Genomic DNA, 26309 nt, shown 5'->3' with positions numbered 1-26309 from the left:
CCCATATACCCATCATATATATCCTCCATCCCATAGTCCCGTGCCCATATACCCAAACAAACAAACATACACACACACACACACAAACACACACACACACATACACACTTTGAGCCCTAGATATTGATAAACAATCCATGAAAAAATTATTTGTTTTAAATGGAAATAAATGGAAAAAAAACAACAAACATCGAAAAAAACAACCATGAAAATTTAAAAAAAATAAAATTAAAAAATCCAAAAAAAAAAAAAAAAAAAAAAAAAACCAGACTAGAAAATAAGTAAAAAAAAAAAAACAAACAGTCCGTCTGTACTTACATCACGTCTACCCGCCCGCACTTGGCCTTGCTGCTCCTGCCGTTCCTCCGGTGGTGGTGGCGTGATGGAGGATGAGCTCTGAAAATTAAACCAAAAAAATTAATCACATGTGTTTATTTTTTCAAATCCATACGGAAGCATAGTACTCACTTCTTCTGCCTCTTGCCCTGTCCCGGGGACATATTCTTCACCAGATGAAGACATGCTGCAATAAAAAAAAAAAGAGACATAAGTACATAGAAATGTATTGAAATTTCAGCCAGACATTAGGTTTTTCATACTTACATTGGTGCAGCTTGTGCTGTGTGTCCACTAGTGAGCAATCCTTAAAGTATTGTGGAATCCCAGTGCCCACACCATTTTATCACCTTGGTTCAATTTTGTTTTTTTACTGTCTAGACCAAATTTCAGTCATGTTTATGTAAAAAACGCATGCGCATAAAAACGCAAGACCATGCGCAAGTATTGCGCTCCCATAGGCTCCAATGTGGTGTTTTTGCGCATTCCGTGCGCATTCCGTGCGCATGCGTTGTTTTAACGAGACAGGGCGGAACCAAAAATGCAACATGTTGCGTCTGACGCGCCTGGCGCAAAAGACAAAAAAACGCATGCGCACGAAAGCGCAAATATGCGCAAGACCATGCGCACATCATGTAAAATATAGGTGCGCAGTGCGCATGCGCACTGGTGCGCCCGATGCGCTGCGCACAAAAGCGCTAATGTGAAACCAGCCTTACAAAGTTAGAAAACACAAAGTACCATAAGAACACTGGAGTGATGGTTGTTGGAAATGGGCCTCTATACACCTATGAAGATATTGCATTACAAACCAGACGTTTGCAGCTAGAATAGTCATTTACCACATTAACAATGTATAGAGTGCATTTCTGAATCATTTAATGTTAGCTTCATTGGAAAAGACTGCATTTCTTTCAAAAATAAGGACATTTTTAAGTGACTCTAAACTTTTGAACGGTAGTGTATGTAGTCATTTTTATTTTCATGTTAAAAAATACAGAAAGGAAAAAAGGCTAAACCTCTTCTGTGTCCTCATCACAAAATTCACCATTGCAAGTATGAAAAAGAAAATCTAAACAACCCTGATGCATTTTGGAAACAAGTCCTGATGAGGTTAACATAGATCTCTTTGGACCCAATGATCAAAGGTATAAGTGGAGAAAAAAAGTCACAGAATTTCAGGAAAAGAGAATATCGCCAACATTTAAGCATGGTGGTGGGTCAATCATGATTTGGGGTTGTGTTGCAACCAATGGCATGGAGAAAATTTCACAGATAAAGGGAAGAAAGGATTCAATAACAATTCAATTTCAATAAATTCTTGATGCAAACATACCACCTTTTGTAAAAAAAAAAAAGCTGAAGCCGAAGAGAATCCACAATAAACTACCTTAGAAGGTGCAAGCTAAGTCTTTACAAATCCACAGTCCCCTGATCTTAACAATTGAAATTCTGTGAGCTTTGTGCAGGTCTATGATCTTGTCCCTGACATCATTATAAATCTCTTTGGTCTTGCCCATGTTGTAGAAGCCTGACTAATTAATTGAGTCTGTGGACAAGATGCTTTTATAAAGGTGACTATGTAAGACAGCTGTCTTTAACACAGGTAACGAGTTGATTAGGAACGTCTAACTGGTCTGTAGGAGCCAGAACTCTTACTGGTTGGTAGGGGATCAAAGACTTATTTCTCACTGCAAAATGCTTATAAATTTATATAATTCATACAATGTGATTTTCTGGATTTTATTTTTGATATTCTATCTCTCAATGTTAAAACTAACCTACCCTTAAAATTATAGACTTTTCATGTCTTTGTCAGTGGGCAAACTTACAAAAGCATCAAGGGATCAAATACTTATTTCCCCACTGTGCATTTATACAGTGCAAAGCATAACAAGTGTTGCACAAACCAAGTACAATAGAGAATTTATAATCTAGTATCACATTATAACAACCTCTTAAGAATTGATCTAGAGGAAGCTAGCTGTATCATAGTCCCTATTAAGGCCTTTTGGTTCCTGTGTTTGTAGGGAAAAGATACAAAAGGCTTCAAGCTTTTTTAGGATCTTGATCCTATCTTGTCCTTTTCTGGATGGATTGATGTGCTCCAAGACTTGGAATCTCAATTGCATCACACTTTGACCCATTTTGTGGAAATGGGAGGGGAGGGGTAGCTGGACCTTATTGCCTCTGATATTGGACTTATGTTGTGAAATCCTGTCCTTCATTGACTGCGTAGTTTCCAAAACATAAACGAGACCACATGGGTATTTAATAGCATAGACTACAAATGTGGACTAACAGTTGAAAAAAACCTTTAATGGGAATTCCTGTGCCCATTTGAGGATGGAATATGAGGTGGCCTTTTTGTATGTTATTGCATTGTAGGCAATTCAAGCATGGGAAAGTGCCTCTTTTTTGTGTCCATAGGAATGTTTGTCTGGGGACCATTGGTTTTGAACCTACATCTGCTCTGACCAATTTGTCCTTGAGATTGGTGGGGTGCCGGAAGCAGGGGAGGAAAGGTTCTTGAAATTATGTGTTATTTGGATAGCTGTTATGGAGAATTACCCAGTGCTTTTTATTAGCTGTGTGTATACGATAAGAATAGGGGTGATAAGTGTGGACAAATGTAATCCTCTTTGACATCTCTTTGGGTTTGGATACTGGTAGATTGTTCTCTGCTATTTAAAGCAGCTTGGTAGGGTAATTTCTGGCCAGAAATGTATTCTCCATCTCCTCAGTCTGATCTGTTTGGTTTGCTCAGTAACAGTATTTTGTCCACCCTTTAGAACTGTGATTTAGGGATGGATTTTTAGTGGCCAAGGGGTGAAATCTAGAAAAGTGTAATAAACTATTGCAATCTGTATCTTTAGTAAAAAGGTCAATGGATAGTGTTCCCATGTCATCTTTGCAAGCTAAGGTGTCTAAAAAGCTGATTTTCTTCCTGCTGTGCTGTATAGTAAATTTCAGTTCAGGCCTTTTCCCAGTAATGTAGGTACCAAAGCTAAGTAGTGTGTCTAGTGGTCCGTCCCAATGCAGAATATATCATCAATATATCTTAGCCACAGGGTCGAGCATTGTTGAAAGAGTGGGTGAGTATATACTTAATCTTCAAAGGAGGACATATATGCAATTGCACATCGAGGCGCTAGGTTCAACCCCATTGCCATGCCTTGTGTCTTGATATAGAATGTGTCTTGAAATAGGAATAAGTTTTCCTTTAAGACTAATCCCAATAGATCGGAAAAGAAATCCCTTATTTTGCTGTCTATGTTTGCCTCCTTGAGTAATCAGTCTGTAGCTTTCTGGCCCATTTTATGGGCAATGCATGTATACAGGCTAAAACCCATGTGATAAAGGTAGAGGGTGGGGGTAAGGAACCTAGGGATTTGATAAGATGTTAGAACTCATTGGTGTCCAGTAGGAATGATTTGGTCTTTTTTAACCCCTTCACCCCCAAGGGTGGTTTGCACGTTCATGACCGGGCCAATTTTTACAATTCTGACCACTGTACATTTATGAGGTCATAACTCTGGAACGCTTCAATGGATCCCGGTGATTCTGACAATGTTTTCTCGTGACATATTGTACTTCATGTTAGTGGTAAAATTTCATTCAAATAACTTGCATTTATTTGTGAGAAAAACGGAAATTTGGCAAAAATTTTGAAAATTTCGCAATTTTCCAACTTTGAATTTTTATGCCCTTAAATCACAGAGATACGGCACACAAAAAACTTGATAACTAACATTTCCCACATGTTTACTTTACATCAGCACAATTTTGGAACCAAAATTTTTTTTTGTTAGGAAGTTATAAGGGTTAAAAGTTGACCAGCGATTTCTCATTTTTACAACACCATTTTATTTTTACGGACCACATCACATTTGAAGCCACTTTGAGGGGTCTATATGATAAAAAATACCCAAAAGTGACACCATTCTAAAAACTGCACCCCTTAAGGTGCTCAAAACCACATTCAAGAAGTTTATTAACCCTTTAGGTGCGTCACAGGAATTTTTTTGAATATTTAAAAAAAAATGAACATCTAACTTTTTTTCATAAAAAAATACTTCAGGTTCAATTTTTTTATTTTACCAAGGGTAACAGGAGAAATTGAACTGCAAAAGTTATTGTGCAATTTGTCCTGAGTATGCAGATACCTGATATGTGGGGGGAACGACTGTTTCGGCGCATGGCAGAGCTCAGAATGGAAGGAGCGCCGTTTGACTTTTTCAATGCAAAATTGGCTGGAATTCAGATTGGACGCCATGTCACGTTTGGAGAGTCCCTGATGTACCTAAACAGTGGAAACCCCCTACAAGTGACCCCATTTTGGAAACTAGACCCCCCAAGGAACTTATCTAGATATGTGGTGAGAACTTTGAACCCACAAGGGCTTTACAGAAGTTTATAACGTACAGCGGTACAATTAAAAAATCATATTTTTTCCACAAAAATGATCTTTTCACCCCAATTTTTATTTTCCCAAGGGTAACAGGACCCTAAAAGTTATTGTGCAATTTGTCCTGAGTACGCTGATACCCCACATGTGGGGGTAAACCACTATTTGGGCGCATGGCAGAGCTCGGAAGGGAAGCAGCGCCATTTGACGATTTTGGCTGAAATTGAGATCGGACACGATGTCGCGTTTGGAAAACCCCTGATGTACCAAAACAGTGGAAACCCCCCACAAATGACTCCATTTTGGAAACTAGACCCCCTAAGGAACTTATCTAGATGTGTGGTGAGCACTTTGACCCCCCCAGTGCTTCACAGAAGTTTATAACACCCGGGCGTGAAAATAAAAAATTCGTATTTTTTCCACAAACATGATCTTTTAGTCACCATTTTTTTATTTTCCCAAGGGTACCAGGAGAAATTGGACCCCAAAAGTTGTTGTCCAATTTGTCCTGAGTATGCTGATACCCCATATGTGGGAGAAAACTACTGTATTTGCACACGTCGGGGCTCGGAAGGGAAGTAGTGACGTTTTGGAATGCAGACTTTGATGGAATGGTCTGCGGGTGTCATGTTGCCTTTGGAGAGCCCCTAATGTACCTAAACAGTGGAAACCCCCCACAAATGACCCCATTTTGAAAACTAGACCCACTAAGGAACGTATCTAGATGTGAGGTGAGCACTTTGAACCCCCAAGGGCTTCACAGAAGTTTATAATGCCAGGGCATGAAAATAAAAAAATCGTATTTTTTCCACAAACATGATCAATTAGTCCCCAATTTTTTTATTTTCCCAAGGGTAACAGGAGAAATTGAACCCCAAAAGTTGTTGTCCAATTTGTCCTGAGTACGCTGACACCCCATATGTGGGATAAAACTACTGTATGGACACACGTCAGGGCTCGGAAGGGAAGAAGTGACGTTTTGGAATGCAGACTTTGATGGAATGGTCTGCGGGTGTCATGTTGCCTTTGGAGAGCCCCTAATGTACCTAAACAGTGGAAACCCCCACAAGTGACCCCATTTTGGAAACGAGACCCCCTAAGGGACTTATCTAGATGTGTGGTGAGCGCTTTGAACCCCCAAGGGCTTCACAGAAGTTTATAATGCCCGGGCATGAAAATAAAAAAATCGTATTTTTTCCAGAAACATGATCAATTAGTCCCCAATTTTTTCATTTTCCCAAGGGTAACAGGAGAAATTGGACCCCAAAAGTTGTTGTCCAATTTGTCCTGAGTACGCTGACACCCCATATGTGGGAGAAAACTACTGTATGGACACACGTCGGGGCTCGGAAGGGAAGCAGTGACGTTTTGGAATGCAGACTTTGATGGAATGGTCTGCGGGTGTCATGTGCGTTTGGAGAGCCCCTGATGTACCTAAACTATTGAAACTCCCCACAAGTGACCCCATTTTGGACACTAGACCCCCCACGGAACTTATCTAGATGTGTGGTGAGCACTTTGAACCCCCAAGTGCTTCACAGAAGTTTATAACACTCGGACGTGAAAATAAAAAATCATTTTTTTCCACAAAAATGATATTTTTCCCCCAATTTTTTATTTTCCTAAGGGTAACAGGAGAAATTGGACCCCAAAAATTGTTTTGCAATTTGTCCTGAGTAGGCTGATACCCTACATGTGGGGGTAAAACACTGTTTGGGCGCATAGCAGAGCTTGGAAGGGAAGGAGCACCATTTGACTTTTTCAACTTAGAATTGGCTGGAATTGAGATCAGACGCCATGTTGCATTTGGAGAGCCCCTGATGTGCCCAAACAGTGGAAACCCCCAATTCTAACTCCAACCCGAACCCCAACACGCCCCTAACCCTAACCCTAGCCCTAACCCTAGCCCTAACCCTAGCCCTAACCCTAGCCCTAACCCTAACCCTAGCCCTAACCCTAACCCTACCCCAACACACCCCTAGCCCTAACCCTAGCCCTAACCCTAATGGAAAAATGGAAATAAATACATTTTTTTTATTTTATTATTTTTCCCTAACTAAGGGGGTGATAACGGGGGGTTTGATTTACTATTTATGGCGGTTTTTATGTTTGGCGGCTGTCGCACGCTAAAAGACGCTTTTTATTGTAAAAATAGTTTTTGCATCACCACATATTGAGAGCTATAATTTTTCCGTATTTTGACCCACCGACTCATGTGAGGTCTTATTTTTTGCGGGACGAGTTGATGTTTTTATTGGTACCATTTTCGGGCACGTGAAATTTTTTGATCGCTTTTTATTCCGATTTTTGGGATGCAGAATGAACAAAAACCAGCGTTTCATGAATTTCTTTTGGGGGGGTGCGTTTACACCGTTCCGCGTGCGGTAAAATTGATAAAGCGGTTTTATTCTTCGGGTCAGTACGGTTACAGCGATACCTCATTTAGGTCGTTTTTTATGTTTTTGTCGGTTTTATGCAATGAAAACTATTTTATATCAAAAATAAATATTTTTGCATCGCTTTATTCAGCGAGCTATAACTTTTTTATTTTTTCGCTGATGATGCTGTGTGGTGGCTCGTTTTTTGCAGGACAAGATGACGTTTTCAGCGGTACCATGGATACTTATATGCGTCTTTTTGATCGCGTGTTATTACACTTTTTGTTTGGCGGTATGATAATAAATCATTATTTTTTTCTACGTTTTTTATTTTTTTTTTTAAGGGGTTCGCTAAAGGGGTTAACTAATGGGACAGTTTTATAGGGCGGGTCGTTACGGACGCGGCGATACCTAATATGTGTACTTTTATTGTTTTTTTTTTTATTATTTCCAAAAAATGGATTTATTGGGGGAATATTTTTTTTTTTTTTCTAATTTATTTGGCGATTTTTTTAAAATTATTTTTACACTTTTTTTCATTTTTTTTTTTACTTTATTAATTAGTCCCAGGTGGGACATCACTGTCCTGTGACAGATCGCTGATTTGTCACATCACAGATCACTGTGACAGATCAGCGATCTGACACAGGCACTGCAGAAGGCTTCCTCATGCCTGCGCTTTGCAGGCACTGAGGAAGCCAGCTTCCGCAGGCCCCCGAAGGCCCCCGTCGCCATCTTGGATTCGGGGGCCTGGAGGGAGGGAGTCCCCCGCAGCAGCGCTGCACATTGCGCTGCCGTGGGGGCTCAGGGAAGCACGGAGGGAGCCCCCTCCCTGCCGATGCTTCCCTTTAACCCCCGGTACACCGCGATCGTGTTTGATCGCGGTGTGCAAGGGGTTAACGTGTCGGGGGCGGTCCGTGACCACCCCTGACACATTGTGCCGGGTGTCAGCTATGATAATTAGCTGACACTCGGCCGCGATCAGCGGCGCTCACCACGTGGGCGCCGCTGATCGCGCCGACGTACTATCCCGTCCCCGGTCATACGGGCCCGGGTACCGTGGACGGGATAGTACGTCGGATGGCAGAAAGGGGTTAAATAAATTATATTATGACATGTCAAACAATTTACCATTTGGTGCAGTAGATTCTAAGAAAATCAACAGACTCAGCATTCATGATCTGCATGTTTTTTGAGTTTGTGTATTAGAATAATTATTTGAAAAGGGGTGTGTACAAAAAAATAGCAGTAAGGAGTTTGGTTAGCAAGATCAATCATTCTGTGAAGAAACAGGTGTGAATCAGGTGGCCGTTATTTAAGGGTGAAATCAGTGCATGTTGTACATGCAATTCTCCTTGAAAGCCTGAGAAATATGAGTCATTCGAGAAACTGTTTAAAAGAACAGCGTGCTTTGATTAAAAAGTTAATTGGAGAGGGTAAAACTTATAAAGAATTGCAGACAATGATGGGCTGGAAATCCAAGCCAGAGAGACATAGAAGAAAATGGAAGACTACCATTTGAATGTATGGAAGACTATCCAGAATGGCAAAGGATCAGACAATAATCAGGTCTAGGATGATCAAAGACAGTCTCAAGTTAACTGTGAGTACTGTGACAGTTAGGGTACCGTTACACTAAGCGATGCTCCAGCGATCCCGACAACAATATGGATCGCTGGTGCATCGCTAAGTGGTCGCTAGTGAGCTGCCACACAGGCAGATCTCACCAGCAACATAGCAGCGGTCGGGGGTCGCTACTTACCTGTCAGACGCGGCGATCCTGACGTCCTCCTGCCCACGTCCACACGTCGCTCGTTGGCGCCACAGGAAGCCCAGCAGGAAGCGCCCAACAAGAAATGGGCCAGGACGTTCTAGCGCAATCAGCTATAACCAGCTGGGGAGCCACTCGCAGGTAAGTATCAGACATAGAGATATTGCTAGCGATATCGCTGCTGCGTCATAAAACCAGTGACATTTCAGCGATATTGCTAGCGATCTCGCTGTGTGTAATGGGAGCTTTAGAAGACACCTGTGTGTAGACAATCTCTGAGCAAGAAGTCCCTGCAAAGTCCCACTGTTAAATAAAAGACATATACTGAAGTAGATAAAATTTGTCGAAGAACACATAAACTGGGTTAAAGAGAAATGAAGAAACATTTTGTGGGCTGATGAAAGTAAAATTGTTCTTTTTGGGTACAAGGGCTGCAGACAGTTTGTCAGACAACCCCAAACTCTGCATTCAAGCCACACTACACTCTGAAGACAATGAAGCATGGTGGTACAGGAATCACAAAATGGGCATGTTTCTCTTACTATGGTGCAAGATCTATTTAACGCATACCAGGGATCATGGACCAGTTAGCATATATTAAAATACTTGAAGATGTCATTTTGCCTTATGCTGAAGAGGATATGCCCTTGAAATGGGTGTTTCAGCAAGACAACAATGCTAAACACACCAGCAAACGAGCAAAATCTTGGTTCCAGTCCAACAAAATTGCATGTTATGTAGTGGCCAGCCCAATTTGTGGACCTTATTCCAGTAGAACAATTGTGGGGTGACATTAAAAATTCAGTTACTGAGGCAAAGCCAACAAAAACAAAAAAAATGTGTTACATAGTGCAAGCATCATGGACTGCAATAATAGTTGACAGGTGCCAAATGTTGGTTGACTTTATGCAACATAGATATGAAGCAGTTCTAAAAAACTGTGGGTATACAACTAAATATTAGGTTATTGATTCAGAGGAATATTAAATCCTCAAAAAAGTACATATTGTGAATGTTGCCATCAGTGTGTTAAGAGTGGGAGAAGAGGGTTGCATTGACAATCCAACACAATGGGCAGCAATTTGAACACATTTTATAAGTGGTCATAAACTTGTAAATAACTAATGAAAGAATAAAGTTACGCTATCCCCTTAGTGACAGAGCCATTTTGCAGCTTAATGACCTGGCCAATTTTTACAATTATGACCACTGTCTCTTTATGAGGCTATAACTCTGGAACGCTTTAACAGATCCCGCTGATTCTGAGACTGTTTTTTCGTCACATATTGTACTTAATGTTTGTTGTAAAAAATTTTCGATATGACTTGTGTTTATTTATGAAAAAAATGAAATATGGTGAAATTTTTTAAAATTTTGCAATTTTCAAACTTTAAATTTTTATGCCCTTAAATCACAAAGATGTGTCATGCAAATTTCTTAATAACATGTCTACTTTACATCAGCACAATTTTGGAAACAAATTTTTTTTTGTTAGGAAGTTATAAGGGTTAAAATTTGGGCAGCGATTTCTCATTTTTACAACAAAATTTACAAAACCATTTTTTTTAGGGACCACATCATATTTAAAGTCATTTTAAGAGGTGTACATGGCAGAAAATACCCAAAAGTGACACCATTCTAAAAACTGGACCCCTCAAGGTGCTCAAAACTACATTCAAGAAGTTTATTAACCCTTGTCATTCTTCACAGGAACTGAAGCAATGTGGAAGGAAAAAATTAACATTTAACTTTTTTTGGCAAAAAAATTAATTTAGAACAATTTTTATTTAATTTTCACAAGTGTTAGAAAAGAAAATGAACCAAAAAATTTGTTGTGCAATTTCTCCTGAATACGCTGATACCACATATGTGGGGGCAAACCACTTTTGACTTTTTCAACGCAGAATTGGCTGGATTTGAGATCTGACGCCATGTTGCATTTAGAGAGCCTCTGATGTGCCTAAACAGTGGAAACCCCCCACAAGTGACCCCATTTTGGAAACTAGACCCCCTAAGTAACTTATCTGCATGTGTGGTGAGCACTTGCAACGCCCAAGTGCTTCACAAAAGTTTATAAGGTACAGCTGTAAAAATAAAAAATCATTTTTTTTTCACAAAAATGATCTTTTTGCTCCCAATTTTTTATTTTACCAAGGGTAGCAAGAGGAATTGGACCCCAAAAGCTGTTGTGCAATTTGTCCTGAGTATGCTGATACTCCATATGTGGGGGTAAACCACTTTTTGGGCGCACGGCAGGGATTGGAACGGAAGGAGCGCCGTTTGACTTTTTCAACGCAGAATTGGCTGGATTTGAGATCTGATGCCATGTTGCGTTTAGAGAGCCTCTGATGTGCCTAAACAGTGGATAGACCCCACAAGTAACCCCATTTTGGAAACTAGACCCCTTAAACAACTTATCTAGATGTGTGGTGAGCACTTTGAACCTCCAAGTGCTTCACAGAAGTTTATAACGTAGAGCCGTGAAAATAAAAAATAATTTTTTTCCCACAAAAATGATTTTTTTTGCCCCAAAATTTTTATTTTTACAAGGATATCAAGAGAAATTAGACCCCAAAAGTTGTTGTGCAATTTGTCCTGAGTATGCCCATACCCCATATGTAGGAGTAAACCACTCTTTGGGCACACGGAAGAGCTCAGAAGGGAAGGAGCACCGTTTGACTTTTTCAATGCAGAATTGGCTGGAATTAAGATTGGACGCCATGTCGCGTTTGGAGATGCCCTGATGTGCCTGAACATTGGAAACCCCCCACAAGTGACCCCATTTTGGAAACTAGACCCCGTTAGGAACTTATCTAGATGTGTGATGAGCACTTTGAACCCCCAAGTGCTTCACAGAAGTTTATAACGCAGAGCAGTGAAAATAAAAAAATAATTTTCTTTTCCTGAAAAATGATTTTTTAGCCTGCTATTTTTTATTTTCCCAAGGGTAACAGGAGAAATTGGACCACAAAAGTAGTTGTGCAATTTGTCCTGAGTACACTTATACCCCATATGTGGGGGGGAACCACTGTTTGGGCGCATGGGAGAGCCTGGAAGGGAAGGAGCACCATTTTGGAATGCAGACTTTGATGGAATGTTCTGGGGGTGTCATGTTGCATCTGCAGAGCCCCTGATGTGCCTAAACAGTAGAAACCCCCCACAAGTGACCCCATTTTGGAAACTAGACCCCCCATGGAGCTTATCTAGATGTGTGGTGAGCACTTTCAACCCCCAAGTGCTTCACAGAAGTTTATAAATGCAGAGCCGTGAAAATAAAAAATCATTCTAAGGCTAGTTTCACACTAGCGTACGGACGAGGTGCGGAGGGCGGCAGACTCTCTATGCAGCTCCGCCCACAGCCGCACCTCCTCCCATAAGCGCTGCCTACTTCGGCATGCATACCCTATCTTTTGCATTAGGAATGCAGGCTGTGCTGATGTATGTGGATGCTTCCGCATGCGTCATTTTGACGGTGCGGTGACCAGCGTCGAACGCAACATGTTGCATTTTGGTGTGGTCGCCGCACCGTCAAAACGACACATGCGGAGGCATCCGCATACATCGGCACGGCCTGCATACCCAATGCAAAAGATAGGGTACGCATGCCGAGGTAGGCGGAGCTGGCGGGAGGAGCTGCGGCCGTGGACGGAGCTGCACAGAGGAAGTCTGCAGCCCTCCGCACCTCGGGCATACGCTAGTGTGAAACTAGCCTTACCCTAACCCTAATTCTAAGGGTGTGTGCACACGTTGTGGATTCTGCTGCGGATCCGCAGCAGATTTGGCCCTGCGGATCCACAGCAGTTTCTGCTGCGTTGTACAGTACCTTCATTTTCGATTGAAAATGAACAATGCAATGCACATGCTGCAGATTTTTCTGTGCAGATTTGCTGTGGTTTGAAATCCACCACATGTCACTTCTTTATGCAGAATTCACAGCGGTTTGACACCTGCTCCATTACAGGTGTCAAACCGCAGGGGAAAAATGCAGGCCAATCTGCAATCCGCAGGTAAAATGCTGGTTATTTGACCTGCGGATTTACCTGCGGATTTAGCCAAATCTACGTGGAAAAATCTGCAGCAGAATCCGCAGTGTGTGCACACACCGTAACCCTAAGGGTGTGTGCACACGCTGCGTAAAGCTCTGCGGATTTTTCCCCGCGGATTTGAGAAAAACCGCAGGTAAATCTGCATGTCGAAAGACCTGCGGATTTTCTGTGGTTTTGCCTGCGGATTTCCCCTGTGGTTTGACACCCTGTCTTTGAGCAGTGTCACGTCACCGTCAGACTCAGGGCCTGCTGTCCCGGCCTCGGCCACTAGAAGGCGCCGGACTGTCACATCACCATCAGACTCGTGGCCTGCGGTTCCGGCCTCAGTCTCTGGGAGGCGCTGTGCTTCAACCCAGAGTGATGGCGGCGATAGTTATGAGGCTCCTGCGCAGGCGTCCGCTGGACACAGGCTTCGCTCCTCGGTCAGTCATGAAGGGGCTGGTGCATCACCATCCAGCCTGGTCCTGGGGGCGGTCCGGATGACATCATCAGCCAGGAGCCTGTGAGGGATGACCTGATCCCTCAAATACTTTGGGACTGCTCTTGCAGGCCGCCGGATATATTCTTGGTTCCCCTGCGTGTTACTGTGTGAATTATTGTTTGACTGACTCTGACTTTTGCCTGGACTTCTGACCCTGCTTCTGCCTAACGATTCTGTACCTCTGCGACTCTCCTGGTTTATGACTCTGACTTTGGCCTGGATTCTGTCTCTGCTCCTGCCTAACGATTCTGTACCTCTGCGACTCTCCTGGTTTATGACTCTGACTTCGGCCTGGATTCTGACTCTGCTTCTGCCTGACGATTCTGTACCTCTGCGATTCTCCTGGTTTATGACTCTGGCTTCGGCCTGGAATCTGACTCTGCTACTGTCTACTGTTTTTATACCATTTCTGCCCGACTGATTTAGTCTCGGATATCATTGCCTCTGTGTCCTGTATTGGAACACCTTTCTGGCGACCGTCCTGCTCTGGTCATTGCTCCTATTCAGACAGCGCCTCCTGGGCTCTGCTATAAATCCAGATCCCTGTATAGGGGTAAAGGGTATCAGTGTTTCTCAGGGTGTTGTCTGGCTGCAGCCCAGACCGCAGACAGACGCCACATTATATCCGGCCTAAAAAATAAAACTGCTTTTTGTGTCTATACTTAACACATATAAAAGCAGTTTTCCTTACCTTTTTTTTTTTCCTCTTCCTCCTGACTGAGCTGATTCTTGGCCCAAACACCTGTTACATTGCACAGCCTGGAAGGTCACTCTCAGGCTCAAGCATGCTGCAGCCTGGAAGCTTCAAGGAAAATGCTGGCTGTTGGAAATCCACATTCCTGGATCATCGCCCCCTGGACAGCTCTGGGGGCCAGGTATTGCCCGCAAATGCGGCCAAACTGTTGTTACCAGTTTCCCTTTCTTTTGCTAAGAAACGTCTGTGTGTGAAGGCTTATGTGGATTGTGGTGCTGCCGGCAACCTTATGGATTTTTTATTTGCTAGGAGCCTTGGTGTACCTCTGTCAAGGCTTAAAGCGCCTATTCAGACTACTACGATTAATGGTACATCTATATTCCAGAGAGACGTGGAATTTGTTACTGCCGAAATTTCTATGTCAGTGGGGACATTACATAACGAACAGATGTCATTTTTTGTTATACATAATTTATCAGATCCCGTTGTATTAGGCATGCCATGGTTGCACCAGCATAATCCGGTTATTGACTGGCGCATAGGTGATATCGTGCGCTGGAGTCCACGGTGTCAGAGTAATTGTATGTCACTGTCAGTGAACCAAATTAAAATTAAAACACCTTCTATTCCATATGCGTTTAGGGATTATGAAGATGTTTTCTCCATAGTGGAGTCTGAGAAACTACCTCCTCACAGAGAATACGATTGTCCTATTGACTTGGTCTCTGGTGCCCGTCTCCCTAAGGGGAGAATATTCAACCTCTCTGGTCCGGAGCATGTAGCCATGAATGACTACATAGCAGACAGTCTACAAAAAGGCTTCATTAGACCTTCCACCTCACCTGTAGGAGCTGGGTTTTTCTTTGTAGAGAAAAAAGATGGTGGACTCAGACCATGTATTGATTACCGTGAGCTGAACGCCATTACTGTAAAAAATCAGTACCCGCTGCCACTCATTCCTGATCTTTTTAATCAGTTACTGGGAGCCCGCTGGTTTACTAAACTTGACCTCCGGGGGGCATATAACCTGGTCCGCATAAGAGATGGGGACGAATGTAAAACGGCCTTTAATACACCCCTTGGCCATTTTGAGTACCTGGTAATGCCGTTCGGACTCAGTAACGCTCCTGCAGTATTTCAGCACTTCGTCAACGATATTTTCAGAGACTTTTGTGGGGTGTATGTCGTCGTATATCTGGACAACATTTTGATTTATTCTGCCGACCCTGTGACACATGCTCAACACGTTCGTTCAGTACTGCAAAGACTGCGCGAAAACTCTTTGTTTGCGAAATTTGAAAAATGTGTTTTTTTTGCCGAAGAGGTGCAGTTTATAGGATACATGGTCTCAGGCAAGGGGTTCCGCATGGATCCTGCCAAGATTCAACCTATTAAGGATTGGGTGCAACCCAAATCGCTGAAAGCACTGCAGCGATTTTTGGGATTTGCGAATTATTATCGCAAATTCATCAGGGGATTCTCAGAGATTGCCAAGCCACTCACGGACCTTACCCGGAAAGGGGCGGACGTGACCAATTGGAATCCTGAGGCAACTCAGGCTTTTTCTACACTAAAAGAGTGCTTCGTGGCCAACCTGGTGTTGTTTCAACCAAACTTGGACCACCCGTTTATTGTAGAAGTAGATGCCTCCGAAGTCGGAGTGGGAGCAGTGCTCTCGCAAGGCACTGCATCCCTCACTCAGCTTCGCCCATGTGCCTTTTTCTCCCGCAAATTCTCTGCCACGGAGAGAAACTATGACATCGGCAATCGGGAGTTACTGGCAATCAAGTGGGCCTTCGAGGAATGGCGCCACTTCCTCGAAGGTGCCAAACACAAGGTTACTGTTATTACTGACCACAAAAACCTAACCTACCTAGAGTCGGCTAAAAGACTAAATCCTAGGCAGGCCAGGTGGGCCTTGTTTTTCTCCAGGTTTGATTTTTTAATCACCTTTCGCCCCGGAACTAAAAATGTGAGGGCAGATGCCCTCTCCCGCAGCTTTTGCCCCACACAGATCGAGGACTATGAACCAGTTCCAATATTGGCTAATGGGATTGTCGTGTCGGCAGTATCTCTTTACCTCCTGGAGGAGATCCGTAGGTCATCAGAACGAGCTCCTGACACTACACCACCAAAAAAATTATTCGTTCCAGCTACCTTTCGCTTACAAGTGTTAAAAGAATCACATGACTCCATCCTGGCAGGCCATCCTGGTTTCAATAATACCACTAGGCTGGTAACCAGGAACTTTTGGTGGCCGACGGTGGCCAAGGACTGTAAGGACTGCGTCTCAGCGTGTGAAGTCTGTGCCCGCGCCAAGTCCCCCCATAATCGCCCTACCGGCTGGCTTCAGTCCTTGCCCACCCCTGAGAGTCCATGGACCCACATCTCCATGGACTTCATTACAGACCTGCCACCCTCCGATGGGAAAACTTGTATCTGGGTGGTGGTGGACAGGTTCAGTAAGCAGTGTCACTTTGTTCCCCTGTCTGGCTTGCCTAACTCTGAAACTTTAAGTAAGTTGTTTGTTCTTCACGTTGTACGTTTGCACGGCGTTCCGGAAAATATTGTGTCCGACAGGGGTACCCAGTTTGTCTCGAAGTTCTGGAGGGCGTTCTGTAAACATATTGGTGTTGAGTTGTCCTCCTCGGCATACCATCCCGAAAACAATGGTCAAACTGAGCGTGCCAACCAAGCGCTGGAGCAATACCTCCGCTGCTATGTCTCAGCACATCAGTCAGATTGGGTGGAACATTTGCCATTGGCGGAGTTCGCTCTCAATAATAGATACCAAGACTCCATCAAAACTACCCCTTTTTCTGTAACCTTGGACTACATCCGCGCTTTGGATCATTTTCGGCCAAGATGTCGGAACTCCCAGGGGTTGAGCAAAATATACATCGTCTGAAGACAATTTGGTCCGAAGTAAGCTCAAATTTGAAAGGGGCTCAGATTAGGCAGGCTTCGGCGGCTAATAGACGACGATCCCAGGGGCCAAACCTGGGAGTTGGTGACAAGGTTTGGCTCTCTACAAGAAACATCAAACTTAAGGTACCGTCTGCCAAACTGGGTCCCAGGTTCATCGGCCCATATGAAATATTAAAGGTAATTAACCCGGTAGCGTTTCGGTTGAAACTCCCGCAGTAGTTTAAAATTCCTAATGTTTTCCATAAGTCCCGCCTCAAGGTGTACCGCTCCCCAATTCGTCCCGTCCAGTCCCCTCCTCCTCCAGTTTTGGTCAAGGGTGCCTTGGAGTACGAAGTCCAGGGCATCTTTGATTCCCGTCTAGTGAGAAACTCTGTGCAATATTTAGTGCATTGGAAGGGCTACGGCCCAGAGGAGAGGTCCTGGGTCCCCGCTAGTGACATTCATGCAAAGGGGTTGATTAGAAGGTTTCACCTCCTCCACCCTGACAAACCGGGTTTTGAGGGTCCGGAGGCCCCTCTTAGAGGGGGGGTACTGTCACGTCACCGTCAGACTCAGGGCCTGCTGTCCCGGCCTCGGCCACTAGGAGGCACCGGACTGTCACATCACCATCAGACTCAGGGCCTGCTGTCCCGGCCTCGACCACCAGGAGGCGCCGGACTGTCCCATCACCGTCTGACTCGTGGCCTGCGGTTCCGGCCTCGGTCTCTGGGAGGTGCTGTGCTTCAACCCCGAGTGATGGCGGCGATAGTTATGAGGCTCCTGTGCAGGCGTCCGCTGGATGCAGGCTTCGCTCCTCGGTCAGTCATGAAGGGACTGGTGCATCACCATCCAGCCTGGTCCTGGGGGCGGTCCGGATGACATCATCAGTCAGGAGCCTGTGAGGGATGACCTGATCCCTCAAATACTTTGGGACTGCTCTTGCAGGCCGCCGGATATATTCTTGGTTCCCCTGCGTGTTACTGTGTGAATTATTGTTTGACTGACTCTGACTTTTGCCTGGACTTCTGACCCTGCTTCTGCCTAACGATTCTGTACCTCTGCGACTCTCCTGGTTTATGACTCTGACTTCGGCCTGGATTCTGACTCTGCTCCTGCCTAACGATTCTGTACCTCTGCGACTCTCCTGGTTTATGACTCTGACTTCGGCCTGGATTCTGACTCTGCTTCTGCCTGACGATTATGTACCTCTGCGATTCTCCTGGTTTATGACTCTGGCTTCGGCCTGGAATCTGACTCTGCTACTGTCTACTGTTTTTATACCATTTCTGCCCGACTGGTTTAGTCTCGGATATCATTGCCTCTGTGTCCTGTATTGGAACACCTTTCTGGTGACCGTCCTGCTCTGGTCATTGCTCCTATTCAGACAGCGCCTCCTGGGCTCTGCTATAAATCCAGATCCCTGTATAGGGGTAAAGGGTATCAGTGTTTCTCAGGGTGTTGTCTGGCTGCAGCCCAGACCGCAGACAGACGCCACAAGCAGGTGCCAAACCGCAACAGAATCAGCACAAAGAATTGACATGCTGCGGATTTGAAGCTGCAGGAAATCCACGCGGAAAAATCCACAGTATGTGCACTGCGGATTTCATTTTTGATAGATTAGAATAGTACTGTACACCGCAGCAGAAACTGCTGCGGATCCGCAGGTCAAAATCTGCTGCAGATCCGCAGCAGAATCCGCAGCGTGTGCACACACCCTAATTCTAACCCTAACCCTAGCCTCAACCCTAGCCCTTGTCCTAACCCTAATTTTAACCCTAACCCTAGCTCTAATGAAAAATTTGAAAAAAAAAAATGTATTATGTATTAGTGTGTGTGTGTGCGTTTTTTACTTTTTTTATTTTGATCACTGTGATACTTTATCACAGTGATCAAAATAAATGTATGGAATCTGCCGTTTGGCAGATTCCAGGCGGGCGCACTGCGCATGAACCGCCCGCCATTTTCCAAGATGGCGGCGCCCACCGGAGCCTGGGACGGAGCCCAGGACCACCGGAGGGGACCCAGGACCATCGGTGAATATAAGGGGGGGATCAGGGACCCTATTTCTCTCTCCTCTGATGTGCGATCACATCAGAGGAGATAGAAATTTAATTGAAAATCGCTGCTTTTTTTTTTTTGCGGTCGCCGTTAGGGTTAATAACGGCGATCACAAAAATGGGGTCAGTAAAATCCAACCCGATTCATGTTCTCTGGGGTCTCGGCTACCCCCGGCAGCCGAGACCCCGGAGAAAATCTGACACTGGGGGGCGCTATTCACTTAAATCACAGCGCCGTGAATTAATGGCGCTGTGGTTTATGTACCCTTAATGACTGCCGTTAAAAGGCGTATTGGCGGTCGTTAAGGGGTTAAAATCAAGCACACCATTGTTTAAATTTGTGAAATTCTCAATAAGTTTGATGTGTCACATGAACCTCTCCCCATTAAAAAAAATAAAGTTGGATCCAAAATGACCAACTTCAAAATGGCCACCATGGTCACTGCCCATCTTGAAAAGTTTCCCCCCTCCCATATACTAACCTGCCACAAACAGGAAGTTGATATCACCAACCATTCCCATTTTATTTAGGTGTATCCATATAAGTGGCCCACCTTGTATATACATTGTGTCCGTAATGTCATGGTGCACTTTTGACCAGTCACAGGAAAGTATACAGTATACAATAACAAAGTCCATAAAATTCAGGGAGGGCGAGCGGGAACTTAAAGAATTCTTCAGCTGCTCAGCAGTGAACATATCAACGACATTAATCATTTAAAACAGAGAATCACAGACGTTATTCACTCTGATACACCAGATGTCCTTACTCGTGTGTGGCAAGAATTTCACTATCATTTGGATGTGTGTAGGGCTACAAAAGGAGAACACATCGAACTGCACTGAATAGGTATGAAAATGGGAGAGATTTTCTTTTATTTGGAGCAGATTTCACATTTCTATCGTCTTTTGTTGCTTTCCAGTGACTGGTCAAAAGTGCACCATGACTTTACAGACACATTGTATATACTGTATATGTGAAATAAGTATTGCACACGTCTCCAATTTTTTAAGTAAATATAGGTTTAAAAGTGCTATTGACATACAATTCTCACAAAATGTCGATAATAACCAATCCAAACAACACAGGCAATTAAATTAACCCCTTAATGAAAGCCAATACGTCTTTTTACTGACCTGAGATGAGACTAGCATCCCCATCCAGATGACAATCCGGCAGCTGTCAGCTGTCCACTATCGCTGACAACTTACTGCATCAGCCATGATCAGAGTTGACACCGTCCATATCTGTTTAACCCCTTAGATACTGCTGTCAAAATTGACTACATCATATAAATGGTAGACAGAGTGTGGAGGGATTCCTATATAACCCCATCGGCACGCTGAGGTCATGATTGTTTGGTCCTGATGTCTTCCATGGCAGTTTATGGCCAAATAGCGGCCTTAGAGTCTGCCGATTACAATGACCAGTTCAGAAGTTAGCGACATTTAGGTGGCAAAAATACACTTATAAATTTCTGTTTTGCCATTTTGCATTAATTCCTGAAAAACATCTGAAGGGTTAATAAACTACCTGACAGCAGGTTCCAATATGTTGAGGGGTGCAGTTTTTAAAATGGGGTTTATCCAATATATAGGATCCCTAAAGTCACTTCAAACCTAGATAGGTCCCTAAAAAAAAATAAATTTTGTACATTTCCTTGAAAGAATGAAAAACTGCTGCTACATTTTTAAACCTCCTAAAATGCTAACAAAATAAAATTGCATTTTACAAATGGTGCTGATGTAAAGCAGACATGAGGGAAATGTTATTTATGAATGTTGCTCTGTGGTATAACTATTTAGATTAAAGGAATAATCATTCAAAGATTGAAAATTGAACATTTTGTTACATTTTTGTCAAATTTTTATATTTTTTATAAATAAACAAAAAACATATTGCCCTAATTTACCATTATCATAAATTATAATGTGCCACGAAAAAAACAATCTCAAAACCACTGGGAATTATAAGCGTTCCAGAGTTATTACCACATAAAGTGATACTGGTCAGATTTAAAAAATTTGGCCCTGTCACTAAGGCGTTAAACCATAGATGTCCATAAATCAAAATTAACCTGGCAGCAATATTTTGCTCAGTAAGCTCCAGAAACTGTCAGGTTGGTGCTGCTATACTGATTAAAATGATACCTTGTGGTTGTTATTTAATGTGTATTTGCAGTTTTCAGTTAAAGGGAATCTGTCACCCCTTTTTTGAGATATCATATAATTATTTCATTCAATTGTGTGTCACATAAGGATTCCCTTAGTACTTTTGCTTCCCCCTGACAATGCACCTTTCATGCATAAATACCTTGTTTATATTGGTTCAGATGTATGTAAACTGCCGCTGTCCGGTCCACTGGGCGGGGCTTATTCACCTGCTCTCCCCTCCCTGTCTTGCTCTACGCATTTCTTCTTGTGTAGAGCAAGACAGGGAGGGGTGAGCAGTTGAATAAGCCCCGCCCAGTGGACCGGACCATGACAGTTTACATACATCTGAACCGATATAAAAAAGGTATTTATGCATGAATGGTGCGGGGTCATGGGGAAGCAAAAGTACTAAGAGAATCCTTATGTGACACACAATTGAATGATATCATTATATGATATCTTAAAAAAGGGGTGACAGATTCCCTTTTAATGAGATTCTCATGCTTTGGGGCTGGCATGTGGGCAGGGCTTTATGTAGTGCTCTGCTTACATAAGCATTTTTATGAGCTTATGACAGGTTACTGATTTCTCAGTGACCTGCCCCCTATTTTACATACTGCATATCATATCGTGTAGTTGCAAACAAAAAATTAATATTCACCAAAATGGATCTGGCAGTGGTGCCAGCACTGTAGCGTGATACAGTGGCTACTATGCATATATGCATTTATGATTTGGTCATATAGTATTGTGGAGAAAAAATCTTCATCAAAATGATGCTGCATTCCAATAGATGCTGCTGTGCAAGCGCCACCGGCATCATTTTGCTGGAGGGAAAAAATTGGCTACATCAAAATGGCGCCAGTGGCATGGAGCTTTAAAAATATAGCAAAAATAAAAATAAGCCTAAAAAAATAAACCTACTGCCACCTGGATCTAGGAAAGGTAGCTCGGTAGCTCCATGGTGTGAGCTGACACAGGAAGATGATATGACAACGTTACACCAGCAGTAGGACCACTGCAGCCTGTACTTAGCTGCAGTGCAGAGGTAATTTGAGAAGCATGTCATTGGTTGTTTGTGCTGCTCAAATTACCTGACCACTGCAGTCAATCATAACTTGAAGCAGTCATGCTGCTGATTGAACAGATATGTCTCCTCTTCCTTTGTAAGCCTGTACTGGATCCATGTGGTTGCCTGTAGGTATCACTTATTTTAGATATGAGTGAATTTATTCTAGTGGAATTTAATTTTGAATGAATTAAAAAAATGTAATCTCAAAAATATGGATTTTTTTTTAATTTGGAGAGACCATGAGAGTAGCAGAGCATAGCAAAGAACATCCAATTTGCACAGAATATCTTCTCTGCAAATTGAATTTCCCCTATAAAATTCAAAAGATATGAAGTCTTTACATTTTGGCCTTTTCAATTATCTCTACTCAATTTTGTCTTTCAAATTTACTTTTACATTTGCAGATTTAGTTATCTCTATTTAAGTTTGCCTTTTTTCACAACTTCAAGTTTCTGGTCAACTATTTTTTTGCCCTTTTCTTGCCTTAAATTCCCTACTTCCTTAAGTAATATATTCAGCATAACAATATTATATCTTTCAGTGATTAGGTTCTTTAGAAGGACGTAGATCTGGGAATTTATTCTGACGGAATATAGGCTGAACTGGATGGACAAATGTCTTTTTTCGGCCTTGCTAACTATGTTACTATATTACTATGCTCCCTTAAAATACCGTAGTATGTGATAAAATTGATAGCTTACAGCCACCACTCAACTGAATGGAAGCTCAAAACAAAATTCTGTTCTCTGAGCTTCCACTGGTTTGAGCTGAAGAAAAATACTATAGTTTTGGTTTTAACTTGGTAATAAGGGGAAATTTCATCAGGAATCCTAACAGCAGTGGCATGGCTCACCCCCATGTTGAGTACAACATAAATCTTACTTCATACTGTATGAAATATATGATCTCTGCATATCTTAATAAATATATTATAATTAGAAATATAGTACCAACCAATTTTCATGTTATTACACCTTGCATCGTCATATATAATATATTCCAGTAATCACAAATGTTGATGTATGCTTCGTGGTTTTCTAAAAAAAAATTTGTTATAAAAGTATACTGTTGAAGCCAAACTTCAAAAAAGTGCTAAAAATCAACTCAGTCATGGAGCTGAAATAACATTAAAAAAAAACACCAACACATGGAATCTAGATAATCGTTTGATGTTTTGTTGACTACAGGTAGTTACAAGACGAAGAGAAAAAGAAAAATATTTGCATTGCATATATACCAACTGTAATGGAATAGGATCTTATTGTATACATTTCTTAACTGTTCTTTCCATAGTTTGCCAGGAAAATTATTTAATGTTACAAAGGTACAGTGTCTTAGTTAATTGTAGTTCTGAGGCTACTGTTTAAGTTTAGCCAAATAGCAATTTATTGCTTTACTTTGTGCAGTATGCCACAGTCTGCCACTTGTTTGCTACTTATTTGTATAAATGGCCAATTTTGCATATAAAGAGCACTTAAATGATCACTTTTTTCCAGTAAAAGTTGTTTTTGCTTAATCACCAAGGAAGATGTTTCCCTGAAATGCTCTGAGCAGGATGTTGTTGTGCACAGTAATTCTGATCAGTCACACCTTATTAAACAAAATGATCAATGTGATGCACAAGGCTGAAAGTAAAACAGCAAAGCATAATTGTATTCATATAATTAAACAACTTAGTGAGCAAGTTAACATATTTGATAAATGGGCCATTAAACACTTTCAAGTTACTCAAGAAGGGTATGCAAACAAGTGGTCCAGAAGAAAGTCTTTCTTAGGTGCCTTTACACTAAGCAACGTGACTTTTGCATGTGGATAATGGATACAAAAATGGATCCCAGTGACCTCATTCACTCTAATGGTCTGTCAAGGTTCCTTTAGATTTCCAGTATTTTTGATGGCATGAATAATGCAGCAGATTGTATGCTACTTGTCATCTAAAATACCAAGAGGTTTCTGGAAAGCTCAGTAAAGTACAAAAATGTAAAAGAAAATTTATTTTTCACTGGTGATAATATTTTTCAGCTTACAAGAATATTTATAGGAGCTGATTCATTAAGACTGGTGTAGTAAATGCCAATATTAATGAAGGAGTATGCAGAAGTGAGATTCACCCAATTCAATAGGTTTATGACATTTAATGAATGTATTGCATCTTTCAATTGTTGTGCTCTTTACCAGTGATTACATGGGTAAGCACTATTTCCAGCACTTTATTTATGCTTATGGACTTCAGACCATGCTCTATGCACTCACATAATCTATTTATCCCCTTTTTTATTTTACTTCTGGGCAAATACTGTGAGAACATTGTTTTGACACTGTCCTTACACTAGTATGCCAACTTGTGGTTATTTCACAGTATTGTCCAGGATGTACATAGCCTCTTCTTACGAATACAATTTGAAAATTACTTACATATTGTTATACATGAAATAACAATCGGCGCTGCGTTTTATACCACCTAAGCAGCAAGCTTTCAGGACAAAACCACTCTGTCCGTCCAATAAAATATACCAAAAGGGAAAAAAAACGATGAAAAACTCGCGCTAAAGTGTATACCTGAGGGGTTAAATCATATAGGACAATTTCATGTGCCTGAAAATAGAACTGAAATGGCATGTAGATTCCCTTTTATGCAAACATTAAAATACTGACACCAGGAATCAAATAGTCCTTCTCATAGAAGTTTAGAAGCTCACAACAAAATGTATGCCTAAAGGGTTAAGTCCTGTAAGGCAATTAACATGCCAAAGATAATGCCTACAAGCAGGGCTGAGATAACAGATGTATTACTTTTCATGCAAACAGTAGCATACTGGCACTGAGATCCCAGGAGCGGTGCTTGACATCCAGGAAGTCAGAAGGTCCTTCTCATAAAAATTCCACAGGGAGATAACGTCCAAAAGTTATAAGCCAGAAAGTGAGCAGGGTATTAGGAAGAGACGTAGTACCGGCCGGTGACTAACGTCCTATCTATAGATCTGTATCTGTATCGGCCGTCTGTATGAAGTACAGGAGCCGCGCTGGGAAAGCCTGCAAGGTGCAGAGATGCTGCAGGTCCTTGAGTGACGTCACAGTCACGTGTGTTATCACGTGACAGGCTAAGGAGCTCAACTAAGCGCTCAGGGGGCTTGAATGCTAATCCTGCGCGTTTCAGAATCTCGGATTCCTTCCTCAGGGATAGCCCCATGTAGCACAGATCCTTCTTATATAGCCTGCATCAATTTTAAAAAAAAAGACTCTGATACATTAAAAGCATATAGTTCGATCTCACTATTCAGACCGTTTGGAATCAAAGTATCCAGTTCAAATATCCATCGGATTTCCTCTCTGGACATCTGGTGTATAAAATTGCCTTTCCTCCAACTTTTATTGACTACTTTAAGACCTGTGAATTTAATATTCCTTTTGGAGCCTCCATGGTGTAGCAATAAATGGTTGGAAAGGGGATGTCCTGTGTGTTTCTTGCAGATATTCCGCAAATGTTCTCCAATCCTAACATGTAGCGGACGTTTAGTATGCCCTATATATAGTTTTTCACAAGGGCACATAATGCAATATATCACCCCCTTTCTGTCACACGTAATAAAATCTTTAATCGCGACTTCTTTGGATTTATTAGAAATGGAAAACTGTTTACTCACCCCTAATTTCTTACAAGGGGCGCATTTTCTGCAGGGAAAAAAAACATGTGGATGTTGTTGTGAATGGAGGCTTAAGGTCATTGTGGGATTTAAAATAGAGGGAGCTACTATATTGCCCAAGTTATTAGCTCTTCTAAAAATAAACCTAGGATGTGCCGGCAATAACTCCCCAATGACTTTATCGTTCTTCAATATCCTCCAATGTTTGGTCACAATTTTTCTGAAAATATGACTATAGGCATTATACGGAGTAATGATTGGAATTTCCTCCATAATAGTGTTTTCAATCTCTTTCGTTTTGTGTTGAAGTAGCTTGTCACGGGGTATTTTACTTACTAAATCCCTGACATTCTGCAGGGAT

This window comes from Dendrobates tinctorius, unplaced genomic scaffold (assembly GCF_039654945.1).
Source record: "Dendrobates tinctorius isolate UK_male_01 unplaced genomic scaffold, ASM3965494v1 ptg000115l, whole genome shotgun sequence".
Taxonomy (NCBI): Eukaryota; Metazoa; Chordata; class Amphibia; order Anura; family Dendrobatidae; genus Dendrobates; species Dendrobates tinctorius.
Note: the sequence above shows the minus strand (reverse complement) of the source record.